The 16,607-nt window shown below is 39.4% G+C and overlaps 1 non-coding gene across 1 annotated transcript; it reads right to left on the reverse strand.

Moving 5' to 3' along the window:
- Positions 1-3,014: 3,014 nt before the first annotated feature.
- LOC127124906 (small nucleolar RNA R71) lies at positions 3,015-3,121 on the reverse strand. Its single transcript, XR_007804382.1, has one exon. It is a non-coding gene; the product is annotated as a small nucleolar RNA R71 (small nucleolar RNA).
- Positions 3,122-16,607: the final 13,486 nt, after the last annotated feature.

Below are 16,607 nucleotides of genomic sequence, written 5' to 3' on the forward strand. Positions count from 1 at the left end.
GAGAGATCACCAAGCACTTTGTGATTATATCATACTTGTATTTTATTATTTCACTAACCAAAATACCAAAAATATGTCTTTGCATTTGTCTAACTCTTTTTTAGGAAGGGCATGCTTCCATTGATTCATCAAGTTCACATCTAGGGTTTGAGACCCTCATGAACAAAGAGCACAACCAAGAATTGATTCAAGAATGCTTATGAGCATCATATATGAGTCCCAATTTTCTCTACATGTTATATTGATCAAGTTTTCTTCAAGAGTTTGAGGGTGATTTGCCTTGGAAACCCTAGTTTGACTAGGTATCTTGAGTAACTTCTCCAACAAGTTATCTCACCAATTGATCAAATTTCTCAAGGGACACTTCAAAATTCATCATTTATTCATATATGATCTACCATGAGCCAAGAAAGTCAAGAGAATTGGAAGTTAGCAAGTTGGTTGATGGTGGTTGGCCAGATGAATTCATCTGATCAAAACTGGGTCTCCCTAGACCCTATCTCCTACAATTTTCACCATATGAAAATGATTCCAAGAGAAAACTTACTCTAAATGGTATTCCAAACAACTTTCATGTTGATACCTAGAGCTAGTTTTTCTTGGAAAATCATTTCCTATGTTGAAACATTATATGTCATTTTGTCTAAACCCTAATTTGAAAGTCAATTCCCAAGGCCATAACTTGCTCAAATTTTATGAGATGAAATATTTCCAAGTTGCAAAATCAAATTCAATGTGTCTAATTCAACTTTGATGTTTGAAGTGGGAGCTAATTCAACTTTTTTGAGCATGTGATATGAGGTTACATTATAGGTCACTTTTGACCTATACCATTGACCAAGTGATTTTTCCGAACTTCAAAAATGCATAACTCCATCATTTAAAATCCAAATGACATGAAATTGGTGACCATTTTGAAGGTCTTTGAGATATATACAACTTTTATGAAGACACTTTTCTCATTTGAAGCTCATATAAAAAGTTAAGCAAGGTGGAATATTGAGACCTATGGCTTGACACTTAGAAATATTTTGATATGTCAAAAATTTCCAAACTTCCACCTCAAATTTCTCCAAGTTGCAAGCTCCAACTGAAAAAGTGTTGAACATGAAAGTTGTTCTTATTGATCTCACCTTTCCAAAGAGCTCAAATTCATCCATTTTGGACAAGAAATGCATAGGCTGCACATGGCATGAACATGGTGACATCACTTGGCAAGGATCAAACTTCAAATTCAAATGCACATTTGCCTTGCAATCCAAGCTGAATTCAGACTATCTAACAGTCATTTGTGGACTTATGGCAATGATTTTATGGGCCTATGTGCGCCCATGCACCCATGCATCATCAATGACCAAACTTGGAAAGTGATTTCAAGTGTGCAAATATCAATGGTTTCAGCTATAAATAGAGCCTCGTATGCTCAGCAATCAACACACATTCGCGCCAGCTTTGATCCCCCCATCTCAAACCCTCACTTTGCAAAGGATAAACCTGAGAAATTCATTTGAATTGGAGGTTGAATTTCCACTGTTTTGAAATTCAAATCTTCAGGAATCGACAACCTTTTAAGCATCTAATCCTTCTTTTGCAAGCAAGTGGAGTGAGATCAAGCCTAAGCAAGATCAAGATCATTTGAATCAACAACCTTTTAATGCACTTTTACTTTACCATGTCTAGCTAAATTTATAAGGTTAGAATGTAAGGATCGTAATTGAACCAGTAATCCGTGCAATTGTTCGTAGAAACACTTAAGGGCTATTTTAACTTTCAACTTAAGTTTTCCCGCACTTCAATTCCGTTGGGTAAGATCGAAAGCCGTCCAACGTCTTTTTAAACTTAATTGTTTTTAACTATTTCAAAAACAACGAAAGCGCTTTGTTTAGTTCATTAGGAGATTTTAACATTAAGAAGAAAAGAGATTTTAAAACTATTTTCGGACGCGTTTATAAGTTTAGAGTCTGGTTCGTAAGAACCTCTTTTGGTTAAGAAATCCAGGTTATAATACTTTTCAACTTAGTCAAGATACTACATTTCTTAAAAATAGGTTTACTACTCTAACGCAATGCGCGCCTTTTTATAAGTGGCAATAAGAGGGTTTGATTAGAGAGTACAACTCGGTTCTGAATACGCGAAAGCGACAGTTCCTGTTAAATTAGTTCTTTTCAAAGTAGGAAACATTGCCCATAAGTAGTTCTATTAGCAAGTACTTGGATTATTAATCGATTACGTGAATTACATTCGACCCTGTCTTTATTAATTAAATGTATTTCAATACTTTACTTTTCATCGCACACTCCAAAAACACTTATTTTGATTGCCTTTGATAAACACCATAACAATAGATAACGATAGATTGACACTTGGTCTCTGTGGATTCGACAATCTTTTATATTACTCTGACGCGTTCGTATACTTGCGAAACACCGCATCAAGTTTTTGGCGCCGTTGCCGGGGACCAATTTCGTCAAATTTCATTTTCCTGTTGTTATATCGTTTAGACTTAGGCTATTTCCCGCCGGTCAATGCGAAGAACTCGCAGCACCGGAAGTTTAAGCTTAGTATACCCTCTGGCGGAACCTGAACGTTATGCTCGCGCACGTTTATTTTTTCATAGAATTAAGAGAGCTATGGCCGAAGATCAAAACCAAAGACCTCTTAAGGACTTCGCTCAACCATCTAATGAAGAACCTAGTTCTAGTATAGTAAACCCAACCATCCCAGCTAATAATTTTGAACTTAAACCATCCCTGTTGCAACTAGTGCAACAGAGACAATTCGCAGGTCTCGCTACTGAGAACCCAAACCAACATTTAAAAATATTTCTTCAATTAGCAGACACTTTTAAAACCAATGGAGCTTCTCCTGAGGCAATACGTTTAAGATTATATCCTTTTTCCCTCAGAGATAAAGCCCTATCATGGTTAGATTCCCTTCCACCCAATTCTATTACGACTTGGGATAACCTTAGAAGAGTTTTTCTTGCTAGATATTTTCCCCCGAGTAAGACCTTCGTTCTCCGAAACCATATAACTAGATTTACCCAAAACCAAGGAGAATCGCTGTTCGAAGCTTGGGAGAGATATAAAGAGTTGTTACGAGCATGCCCACATCATGGTTTAGAAAATTGGTTAATCATCCAAACCTTCTATAATGGACTTCATTACAACACAAAGATGACCATCGACGCTGCCGCAGGCGGTGCTCTGATGAACAAACCTTATCCTGAAGCTAGTGCCCTCATCGAAGATATGGCTCAAAACCATCAATCATGGGGAGTCGAACGAGTGACAATTAAGAAGAAGGAAGCCCAAGGAGGAGTGCATGAACTAAGCTCTATAGACATGATGCAAGCTAAAATGGACGCATTAGCCCTCAAAGTCGAGCATATCTGCATAAACCCGAATACTGTAGCCGCAGTTTCGTCGGATTGTGAGATATGTGGAACCAAAGGACACCAATCTGCATAATGCATTCTATTAAACGAAACCCACTCTGAGCAAGTGAACTACACCCAAGGAAACCCATACTCGAATACCTATAACCCTGGATGGAGGAATCACCCGAACTTCTCCTATAAAAACAATAACCCTATTCAAAATAATGCACCTCCGAGACCTAGTTATCAAGCCCCTAGATCAAATCAACCTATGCAACCTGTACCACCAAAGCCGAGCCTTGAGAAAATTATGGAAAATTTTATCACCGCTCAAATCCAACAAAACAAGGAGTTCATGAACCAAAACATTCATGTTAACGAATTGATTACTCAGTTAGGAACCAAGGTTGACCAAATAGTTACTCATACCAAGATGCTTGAAACCCAGATCTCCCAGGTAGCTTTAAACCAAGCCCCTCAGACTACACCTGGAGGACAGTTCCCTGGACAACCTCAACAAAATCCGAGAGGACAAGCCAATGCAATTACCCTACGAAGTGGGAACGCTTATGATGAGCCACCAAACCCTAGATTGAGTGAACCCGAAACTTCTAAGGAATGTACAAAACCCACGGATGAAGTAAAGGAACCAGAGGAATCTGAAAACCAGGAAGGTCGAGATAAAGGATAAGAACCTAAAGACAAAACTTACGTACCACCCCCGCCATATAAACCACCTATACCATATCCGCAAAGACTCAAACAAACCCAGATCAATAAACAGTATAAAATTTTTATTAAAGTTATAGAAAAACTTCATGAAGAAATCCCTTTCACAGAAGCCATCACCCAAATACCTTCTTATGCAAAGTTTCTCAAAGACATCCTTACCAACAAACGTAGACTTGACGATCCGAAGCCTTTGGAATGTAATGCTATTTCCGAGGACAAATTAGCAAAGAAAGATAAAGATCCTGGAAATTTCTCCATTCCTTGCCTTTTGGGTAATCATGTCATCGAAAAAGCTTTTCTAGACTTAGGAGCTAGTGTGAGCCTAATGCCTTTAGCAGCTTGTGAGAGGTTAAACTTAGGAGAATTACAGCCCACCAAGATGTCACTTCAGTTAGCCGATAGATCTGTTAAATATCCGATAGGCATTTTAGAAGATGTTCCTGTTAGGATAGGTCAGTTATTTATCCCTACTGATTTTGTTGTCATGGACATCAAAGAGGACAATGATATACCAACCCTTCTAGGTAGACCATTTTTATCGACTGCAGGAGCCATAATAGATGTCAAGAAAGGAAAGTTGACATTTGAGGTAGGTGACGAGAAAATAGAATTTATACTTTCGAAATTTCTTATGGCACCTGTGATGGGAGACTCGTGTTATGCCTTAGATATCATTGATGAATGTGTTAGAGAATTAGAACAAAAAGAAATTATAAAAACAATTAAGTTACCATCAACTCTCATAAGGGAAGATGATGACTTTAAGAAACCCTACATCGATGATAACCTTTACGAATGTTTATCCCTTACCCCAGATCCTATGCCATGTCCTAAGAAACCAACCTTAGAACTTAAGGAACTGCCTAAGAACCTGAGATATGAGTTCCTCGATGAAAAGATAAACCGTCCAGTTATAGTTAGTGCTACCTTGATCCAAGAGGAAATGAACCAACTTTTAGACGTTTTACGAAGATATCCCTCAGCCTTAGGATATGATATCTCTGACCTGAAAGGTATAAGCCCATCCGTATGCATGCATCGGATTTCGCTAGAAGAAGATTCAAAACCCTCTAGGGAACATCAGAGAAGAATAAACCCTATAATGAGTGATGTTGTTAAAAAGGAAGTTCTTAAGTTACTTGAGGCAGGTATAATCTACCAGATCTCGGATAGTAAGTGGGTGAGCCCTGTGCATGTAGTATCTAAAAAGGGAGGCATCACAGTCGTGCAAAACGATAAAGGCGAACATGTAGCAAAACGTTTAGAAGGAGGATGGCGGATGTGTATAGATTATAGAAAATTAAATAAAGCAACTAGGAAGGATCATTTCCCTTTACCATTTATAGACCAGATGTTGGAGCGTCTAGCCAGACACTCTTACTTCTGCTATCTAGATGGATACTCTGGATTCTTCCAAATACCTATCCACCCCGAAGATCAAGAAAAAACTACCTTTACATGCCCTTATGGAACTTTTGCCTACAGACGAATGTCGTTCGGCCTCTGTAATGCCCCAGCTACTTTCCAACGCTGCATGATGTCAATCTTTGCAGATTACCTAGACGGTATCATGGAAGTGTTTATGGATGATTTCTCGGTTTACGGATTTGATTTCCACAATTGTATTGCTAACCTTGAGAAAATCCTGTAGAGATGCGTGGAGGTGAACCTTGTGCTAAACTGGGAAAAATGTCATTTCATGGTAACCGAAGGAATAGTTTTAGGACATATAGTTTCCGAAAAAGGTATAGAGGTAGATAAAGCTAAAATAGAAGTTATAGAAAACCTAAAACCCCCCAAAAACCATCAGAGAAGTCCGAAGCTTCCTTGGACACGCTGGATTCTACCGGCGTTTTATTAAGGACTTCTCCAAAATAACCAAACCTTTAACCGGACTTTTAATGAAAGATGCTGAATTCATTTTTGATGAAAAATGTAATGACGCATTTAATCTTTTAAAGCAAGCATTGATCTCAGCATCCATTATAAAACCACCTGATTGATCGGAACCTTTTGAGATAATGTGCGATGCTAGTGATTATGCAGTTGGAGCCGTTCTAGGACAAAGGAAAGATAAAAAATTACATGCCATTTATTATGCCAGTAGAACCCTAGATGCTGCCCAACTTAACTACGCAACAACTGAAAAAGAATTACTCACTGTAGTTTTTGCTATAGACAAATTTAGATCTTATCTAGTAGGAGCAAAAATTATAGTTTACACCGATCATGCTGCCATTCGTTACCTATTAAGTAAAAAGGATGCTAAGCCCAGGTTACTCCGATGGATTCTGTTACTACAAGAGTTTGATTTAGACATAAGATATAAAAAAGGCACTGAAAATGTAGTAGCCGATCACCTTTCTAGGCTAGAACATCTAAAACCAGAACTAGTACCCATAAGTGATGATTTCGCCTATGATAGACTAATCGCTAGAGTAGAAACCATTGAAGATAATAACCTAGATCCTTATGAGCACCCTCAAAATTCCTTAGCAATAAGTAACGTACCCTGGTATGCAGACTTCGTTAATTACCTAGCTGCTGATATAGTACCCCCTGATCTTGACTACCACCGCAAAAAGAAATTCTTCCACGATGTGAGAAACTTCTATTGGGACGAACCGCTCCTTTTCAAAAGGGGTAAAGATGGCATTTTTCGCCGTTGCATTCCAGAAGAAGAGGTAAATGATATTATCAAGCATTGTCATTCTGCACCCTATGGTGGACATGCGAGCACCTCTAAGACATACGCCAAGATTCTTCAAGCTGGCCTATTCTGGCCTACCATGTGGCGCGATGTCTATGCTTGCATTGTCAAGTGTGATAGATACCAACGCACTGGAAACATTTCAAGGTGTGATGAAATGCCTCTAAGAAACATTCAGGAAGTAGAACTCTTTGACGTATGGGGTATAGATTTCATGGGACCTTTTCCACCATCCTTAGGAAATAGGTATATCTTAGTAGATGTAGACTATGTGTCTAAGTGGATTGAAGCTATAACTGCACCCACAAACGACACTAGGGTAGTAATCAAACTATTTAAAAACTATATATTCCCTAGATTTGGAACACCACGTTTAGTCATAAGCGATGGAGGATCACACTTTATATCGAGAATATTTGACAAACTTTTAAAAAAATATGGAGTTAGGCATAGAGTAGCAACACCATACCACCCACAAACTAGTGGCCAAGTAGAAGTATCTAATAGGGAGATAAAACAAATCCTAGAGAAAACTGTTTCTGTAACACCCCGATAAAAATAAGATAATTATTTAATTTAAGTTAATATTATATTTATTAATTTAATTAAATAATTGGAATTATTGGATTATTATTATTATTATTATTGGAATAATAATTATTGGAAAATATATATAAGTTGGAAATAAGAAAAAGAGTCCCATTTGGTAAAGAAAGGGTTTCACGTGAAAAGCAGAGAAGCGGCTGAAAAGAGGAAAAGGGCAAAGAGACAGAGCAAGAGGAAGAAGGTTGGAGAAGAGAAAAACTTGAAGCTTAAAGATTCGCCGGATTAACTCAGGTAAGGGGGGTTTATCGTCGTTTAATGGGTATTATGGGTTAACATGTAATGGGTAGTGATGAACCGTTGATTTGACCCTAATTGGGATGTTGAATGCTGAAAAATTGTGTTGGATAAGTTGTGTTAAAACTGAAATTGAATCTGTAATTGGATGGGTAGTGATTTTCCGAAAACGTAGCTTCTTACGGAATTGGAATCGGAGGTCCGGAAGTCCTCCAACGGCGGAAAATGCGGAGAATTCTGCATTCTGCTTCGTGTTAGCGCAGGAACAACTTTCTGTCTTGCGTTAACCGGTTAACCCAGGGTGTTAACCGGTTAACACTGTTATGAATTGTGAAAAATTGCTGTTTTGTCTGCGTTAACCGGTTAACCCAGGGTGTTAACCGGTTAACACTGTTGTGGTTTCTGAGAAATTGCTGTTCTGTCTGCGTTAACCGGTTAACCCAGGGCGTTAACCGGTTAACACTGTTAAAATTGGCCAGGAAGCGTGTTCTGTCCTGCGTTAACCGGTTAACCCAGGGCGTTAACCGGTTAACACTGTTGGAAATTGGAAAAATTGATATTTTAATGTTGTGAACATAATTGGTGATTGGCCTATATCGGTGTGTGATATAGTAGGGATTATTTCCCGTTGTTTTGAGTAGGATAGGTATTAGTAGAGTGTGCTAATACTGTGACTGAATTATTTGGCATGACATAATATGATTATGTGATAAATATGCTGATGATGTGTGAAAATATGCATAATGTTGTGAATGTATATATTATGTATGTAATTGTGGATGGACTGTTTTATGGCTTAGAGTGTGAGCATATGTCCATTGTGGATTGTTGTTGATGTTGCATGCTAGGTGATTTGGCATAGCATAATGTGGCCTTTATGGTGGTAGCTAATTCCCATGGTGAGGAATTAGTGATGTTAGTCATTTTGGATTGTTGTTGATGTTTGCATGCTAGGTGATTAGCGTGCATAGCATGGCCCTTGGGGTGGTAGCTAATTCCCATGGTGAGGAATTAGTGATGTGAGTCACTAGGTCTCAAATGAGTGGGACTAGTGAGCTTGGTAGCCGTACCTGGATTTGGTCGGTGAAGTTGAACTATATGTTCACGAATAGTCGGTACCGCATTCATGGAGTCTCATTGCATAATGTATGTATGGCGTGTAATATGAATGGATGTATTCCAATATTATACGTGTGTTTTGTGTTGGTGTTGAGTATGAATTGAGATTATACGTGTGCTTTATGTTGGTGTTGAGTATGATGTTTGAGTTGATGTGCCGTTACTGAATGTGTGTTATGATTAGGGTGATGAAATGTGTTAAATTACTTAACATTGCATGATATTTTATAATGCTTATTATATCGATTGAGGAACTCACCCTTACAACTATTTTTCAGGTAACGAGCAGTGATTGAGTAGGAGCTAGTGCTTGAAGTCTAGTGTAGTTCCTTAGTGGGTCATGCTCTGGTAGATGTAACATCGGGATGGGATGTTTTAAATGTTTTATTGTTGGTTGTGAACCAGTTTACATGTAATATGCTACATGTTTTGCATGATTGATTTAATCTCTATCCGCTGCGTATTGTGCAAATGCTTTATGTTTTGAATTAATAAAAGAGCATGACAGTTATCATGGTGAATGGTGTGAAGTAATTGTGTGACACCCTTAATTGCATATTTACTCTGATTGATATATGTTGTTATTTTAATTAAACTTTTGGGGTATTTTAAAAGGGTGTTACATTAGTGGTATCAGAGCATAGTCGGTCGAGTCGAGTCGTAATTATTCTGTTTCCCTGTACGTGATAGGTGTTGTGTAACCCTATCAGTACTTATTGTTTTAGCTTGTTGGGTTTTCAGAATAGAGATGGCTGGAAGAGGTAGAGATGATGCTGCGATTGCTGAGGCTCTGGGTATGCTAGCTGGAGTACTTGGAGGAAATCCGAATGTTGTGGGACTGGGAGCTGCTCGTCAACTGAGTGAGTTCCAGAAGAACAATCCTCCAATGTTCAAGGGAGCATACGATCCAGATGGTGCTCAGAAGTGGTTGATGGAGATCGAGAGGATCTTCCGAGTGACTGAGTGTGCTGATAACCAGAAGGTCAGGTTCGGTACGCATGTGCTGTCAGAGGAAGCAGATGATTGGTGGGTTGCTACCCGCATTGAGTTGGAAGCTGCTGGGAGTGCTGAGATCACTTGGGCGGTGTTCAGAGAGAGATTCCTGAGGAAGTACTTTCCAGAGGATGTCAGAGGAAAGAAAGAGATAGAGTTCTTAGAATTGAAGCAGGGCAACCGGTCTGTTACTGAGTATGCTGCTAAGTTCACAGAGCTGTCGAAGTATTACACTCCCTATGATGAGGCTACTGGGGAATTTTTAAAATGTGTGAAGTTTGAGAACGGGTTACGTCCCGAGATCAAGCAGGCTATTGGGTATCAACGGATTCGAGTGTTTTCTGACTTGGTTGACTGCTGCAGGATTTTTGAACAGGATACCAAGGCCAGAGCGGAGAGCTATCAGCAGAGGGTTGATAGGAAAGGCAAGAATCAGAATGATCGTGGGAAACCGTATGCAGCTGGCAAAGGTTTCCAGAGACAGAGTGGGATGAAGAGACCTAGTGGGGGAGACTCCAGTGCCCCTGCTAAGTGTTACAGATGTGGTCAGGCTGGACATCATTTCCATGAGTGTACCAGTGCTGAGAAGAAGTGTTTCAAGTGTGGAAAAGGTGGTCACTTGGCTGCAGAGTGCCGGTTGAAGACTATGACTTGTTTCAACTGTGGAGAGGTGGGTCATATCAGTCCACAGTGTCCTAAGCCGAAGAGAGAGAACCAGTCGGGAGGCAAGGTTTTTGCTTTATCGGGTTCTGAGACTTATGCAGATTATCGTTTGATCCGAGGTACGTGTTATATTAATGGCTTTCCTCTTGTAGCTATTATTGACACAGGTGCGACTCATTCCTTTATATCTTTGGATTGTGCTGTGAAACTTAAATTAGAGATATCTGAGATGCATGGTAGTATGGTGATTGATACTCCTGCGAAGGGTTCAGTGACTACTACTTCCGTTTGTTTGAATTGTCCTTTGAGTATTTTTGGTAGAGACTTTGGGATAGACCTCGTGTGTCTTCCACTAGTGCAGATTGATGTTATCCTGGGTATGAACTGGTTGGTGGTTAACCGAGTTTATATCAACTGTTTTGATAAGACTGTAATTTTTCCTGAGATTGAGGAAGGAAAGAATTTGTTTCTATCAGCAAGGCAGGTGAATGAGGCAGTAGCAGATGGGGCAGAGTTGTTTATGTTGTTAGCGACTTTGGAGGCTAAAGATAAACTGGTGATTTGCGATCTAGCCGTGGTGTGTGATTTTCCTGATGTGTTTCCTGAAGAAGTGAATGAATTACCGCCAGAGCGTGAAGTTGAGTTCTCGATTGATTTGGTACCTGGTACTCGGCCGGTATCGATGGCTCTGTACCGTATGTCTGCTGTTGAGTTAACTGAATTGAAAAGTCAGTTGGAAGATCTGTTGGATAAGAAATTTATTCGTCCGAGTGTGTCACCGTGGGGTGCACCAGTGTTATTGGTTAAGAAGAAAGAAGGTACTATGAGGTTGTGTGTGGACTACAGGCAACTGAATAAAGTGACGATCAAGAATCGGTATCCTTTGCCGAGGATTGATGATTTGATGGATCAGTTGGTTGGTGCGAGTGTGTTCAGCAAAATAGATTTGAGATCGGGGTATCATCAGATACGTGTGAAAACTGAGGATATTCAGAAGACTGCTTTCAGAACAAGGTATGGACACTATGAGTATTCTGTAATGCCTTTTGGTGTGACTAATGCGCCTGGGGTATTTATGGAGTATATGAATAGGATTTTCCATCCGTACCTAGACAAGTTTGTTGTGGTGTTTATTGACGATATTTTGGTGTATTCGAAATCTGAAGAAGAGCATGCTGAACATTTGAGAGTGGTTTTAGAAGTTCTACGAGAAAAGAAGTTATTTGCTAAACTGTCTAAGTGTGAATTTTGGTTAGAAGAGGTTAGTTTTCTTGGTCATGTGATTTCAAGAGGTGGTATTGTTGTTGATCCTTCTAAGATAGAAGCGGTATCTAAGTGGGAAGCTCCGAAGTCAGTTTCTGAGATAAGGAGTTTTCTTGGACTTGCAGGTTATTATAGGAAATTCATTGAGGGATTTTCTAAGTTGGCATTACCGTTGACGATGTTGACTAGAAAGGGGCAAGCGTTTGTTTGGGACTCAAAATGTGAAGAAGGTTTCCAAGAGTTAAAGAGAAGGTTAACTACTGCTCCTATTCTGATATTACCAAGTCCATCGGAACCATTTGAGGTTTACTGTGATGCTTCATGGTTGGGTTTGGGTGGTGTTTTGATGCAGAATAAGTAGGTTGTAGCTTATGCTTCGAGACAACTGAAGGTTCATGAGAGGAACTATCCGACACACGATTTAGAGTTGGCAGCTGTGGTATTTGTTCTGAAGTTATGGAGGCATTACTTGTACGGGTCAAGATTTGAGGTTTTCAGTGACCATAAAAGTTTAAAGTATTTGTTTGATCAGAAAGAGCTGAATATGAGACAGAGGAGATGGTTAGAGTTTCTGAAGGATTATGACTTTGGTTTGAATTACCATCCGGGTAAAGCAAACGTAGTGGCTGATGCATTGAGTCGGAAATCATTGCATATGTCTATGTTAATGGTTAAGGAATTAGATTTAATTGAGCAGTTTAGAGACTTGAGTTTGGTGTGTGAGAGTACTCACAATAGTGTTAAATTGGGAATGTTGAAGTTAACGAGTGGTATTCTGGATGAGATTAGAGAGGGTCAGAAATCCGATGTGCTTTTGGTTGATAAGTTGACTTTAGTAAATCAAGGTCAAGGTGGTGAATTCAGAGTTGATGAGAATGGTGTTTTGAAATTTGGTAATCGGGTGTGTATTCCGGATGTTACCGAACTTAAGAAGAGTATTCTTGAGGAAGGACATCGTAGTGGCCTGAGTATTCATCCTGGAGCTACGAAGATGTATCATGATTTGAAAAAGTTATTTTGGTGGCCGGGAATGAAAAGAGAAATTGCGAGTTTTGTTTATTCTTGTTTGACTTGTCAGAAGTCAAAGATTGAGCATCAGGAGCCGTCTGGGCTAATGCAACCGTTGGCTATTCCAGAGTGGAAGTGGGATAATATCAGTATGGATTTTGTTTCTGGTTTACCGAGGACAATTAAGAATTTTGAAGCTATTTGGGTGATTGTCGACAGATTGACAAAATCGGCTCATTTCATTCCGATCAGAATGGATTATCCGTTAGAGAGATTAGCCGAGTTGTATATTAAGAAGATTGTAAGTTTACATGGTATTCCGTCGAGTATTGTTTCGGACAGAGATCCTAGATTTACATCGAAGTTCTGGGAAGGTTTGCAGAGGGCTTTGGGAACTAAGCTGAGATTGAGTTCTGCATATCATCCGCAGACTGATGGTCAGACTGAGAGGACGATTCAGTCACTAGAGGATCTTTTGAGGGCTTGTGTTTTGGAAAAGGGAGGTGCTTGGGATTGTTACTTACCTTTGATTGAGTTTACCTACAACAATAGTTTTCATTCGAGCATTGGTATGGCACCGTTTGAAGCTTTGTATGGTAGGAGATGTCGGACGCCTTTATGTTGGTATGAGTCCGGTGAGAGTGCTGTGGTTGGACCGGAGATTGTTCAACAGACTACGGAAAAGATTAAGATGATTCAGGAGAAGATGAGAATTGCTCAGAGTCGTCAGAAGAGTTATCACGACAAGAGAAGGAAGTCACTTGAGTTTCAAGAGGGGGATCATGTGTTTCTCCGTGTTACTCCGATAACTGGAGTTGGTCGAGCTTTGAAGTCGAAGAAGTTGACACCTCGATTTATTGGTCCTTATCAGATTTTGGAGAGGATAGGGGAGGTAGCCTATCGTATCGTTTTACCGCCGTCACTTGCGAATTTGCATGAGGTTTTTCATGTGTCTCAGTTGAGGAGGTACATTCCTGATCCGTCGCATGTAGTCCAAATAGATGATGTACAGGTGAGAGATAACCTGACTGTTGAAACATCACCTATGAGGATCGAGGATCGAGAGTTGAAGCAGTTGCGGGGTAAAGAGATTGCTTTGGTAAAGGTAGCTTGGGGAGGACCAGCAGGTGGCAATGTGACTTGGGAACTTGAGAGTCAGATGAAGGAGTCTTATCCGGAGTTATTCGCTTGAGGTATGTTTTCGAGGACGAAAACTCATTTAGTGGGGGAGAGTTGTAACACCCCGATAAAAATAAGATAATTATTTAATTTAAGTTAATATTATATTTATTAATTTAATTAAATAATTGGAATTATTGGATTATTATTATTATTATTATTGGAATAATAATTATTGGAAAATATATATAAGTTGGAAATAAGAAAAAGAGTCCCATTTGGTAAAGAAAGGGTTTCACGTGAAAAGCAGAGAAGCGGCTGAAAAGAGGAAAAGGGCAAAGAGACAGAGCAAGAGGAAGAAGGTTGGAGAAGAGAAAAACTTGAAGCTTAAAGATTCGCCGGATTAACTCAGGTAAGGGGGTTTATCGTCGTTTAATGGGTATTATGGGTTAACATGTAATGGGTAGTGATGAACCGTTGATTTGACCCTAATTGGGATGTTGAATGCTGAAAAATTGTGTTGGATAAGTTGTGTTAAAACTGAAATTGAATCTGTAATTGGATGGGTAGTGATTTTCCGAAAACGTAGCTTCTTACGGAATTGGAATCGGAGGTCCGGAAGTCCTCCAACGACGGAAAATGCGGAGAATTCTGCATTCTGCTTCGTGTTAGCGCAGGAACAACTTTCTGTCTTGCGTTAACCGGTTAACCCAGGGTGTTAACCGGTTAACACTGTTATGAATTGTGAAAAATTGCTGTTTTGTCTGCGTTAACCGGTTAACCCAGGGTGTTAACCGGTTAACACTGTTGTGGTTTCTGAGAAATTGTTGTTCTGTCTGCGTTAACCGGTTAACCCAGGGCGTTAACCGGTTAACACTGTTAAAATTGGCCAGGAAGCGTGTTCTGTCCTGCGTTAACCGGTTAACCCAGGGCGTTAACCGGTTAACACTGTTGGAAATTGGAAAAATTGATATTTTAATGTTGTGAACATAATTGGTGATTGGCCTATATCGGTGTGTGATATAGTAGGGATTATTTCCCGTTGTTTTGAGTAGGATAGGTATTAGTAGAGTGTGCTAATACTGTGACTGAATTATTTGGCATGACATAATATGATTATGTGATAAATATGCTGATGATGTGTGAAAATATGCATAATGTTGTGAATGTATATATTATGTATGTAATTGTGGATGGACTGTTTTATGGCTTAGAGTGTGAGCATATGTCCATTGTGGATTGTTGTTGATGTTGCATGCTAGGTGATTTGGCATAGCATAATGTGGCCTTTATGGTGGTAGCTAATTCCCATGGTGAGGAATTAGTGATGTTAGTCATTTTGGACTGTTGTTGATGTTTGCATGCTAGGTGATTAGCGTGCATAGCATGGCCCTTGGGGTGGTAGCTAATTCCCATGGTGAGGAATTAGTGATGTGAGTCACTAGGTCTCAAATGAGTGGGACTAGTGAGCTTGGTAGCCGTACCTGGATTTGGTCGGTGAAGTTGAACTATATGTTCACGAATAGTCGGTACCGTATTCATGGAGTCTCATTGCATAATGTATGTATGGCGTATAATATGAATGGATGTATTCCAATATTATACGTGTGTTTTGTGTTGGTGTTGAGTATGAATTGAGATTATACGTGTGCTTTATGTTGGTGTTGAGTATGATGTTTGAGTTGATGTGCCGTTACTGAATGTGTGTTATGATTAGGGTGATGAAATGTGTTAAATTACTTAACATTGCATGATATTTTATAATGCTTATTATATCGATTGAGGAACTCACCCTTACAACTATTTTTCAGGTAACGAGCAGTGATTGAGTAGGAGCTAGTGCTTGAAGTCTAGTGTAGTTCCTTAGTGGGTCATGTTCTGGTAGATGTAACATCGGGATGGGATGTTTTAAATGTTTTATTGTTGGTTGTGAACCAGTTTACATGTAATATGCTACATGTTTTGCATGATTGATTTAATCTCTATCCGCTGCGTATTGTGCAAATGCTTTATGTTTTGAATTAATAAAAGAGCATGACAGTTATCATGGTGAATGGTGTGAAGTAATTGTGTGACACCCTTAATTGCATATTTACTCTGATTGATATATGTTGTTATTTTAATTAAACTTTTGGGGTATTTTAGAAGGGTGTTACAGTTTCTATTTCTAGGAGAGACTGGTCTCAGAAGCTTCAAGAAGCATTATGGGCCTATAGAACCGCTTTCAAAACCCCTATAGGAACTACTCCTTATCAACTAGTTTATGGAAAATCCTGTCACTTACCGTTCGAATTAGAGCATAAGGCCTATTGGGCCATTAAAACTTTGAATTTAGACTACCTAGCCGCCGGAGAAAAGCGTACCCTAGACATTCATAAACTAGAAGAACTTAGGCAATAGGCCTACGAGAATGCAAAAATATATAAAGAGAGGGCAAAAGCCTATCACGACAAAAGAATAGTAAAGAAAAACTTCAATATAGGCGATCCTGTTCTCCTTTTTAACTCTAGGTTATGACTCTTCCCTGGAAAGCTATGTTCAAGATGGACCGGTCCTTTCGAAGTATCCAAGATTCTTAGATCCGGAGCCGTAGAAATCAAGAACTATACCTGTAGTCCATTCATTGTAAATGGACAAAGACTGAAGCTCTACGAAGGAGGAGACATTCCAGCATACTACTCGAGCCACACCCTGATTGATCCACCGATTCCTACTACTTCAGGTGTATAAATTCTAATCGTCAAGCTATTGACATTAAACAAGCGCTGCGTGGGAGGCAAC

The sequence above is a fragment of the Lathyrus oleraceus genome, chromosome 2 (assembly GCF_024323335.1).
Source record: "Lathyrus oleraceus cultivar Zhongwan6 chromosome 2, CAAS_Psat_ZW6_1.0, whole genome shotgun sequence".
Lineage (NCBI taxonomy): Eukaryota > Viridiplantae > Streptophyta > Magnoliopsida > Fabales > Fabaceae > Lathyrus > Lathyrus oleraceus.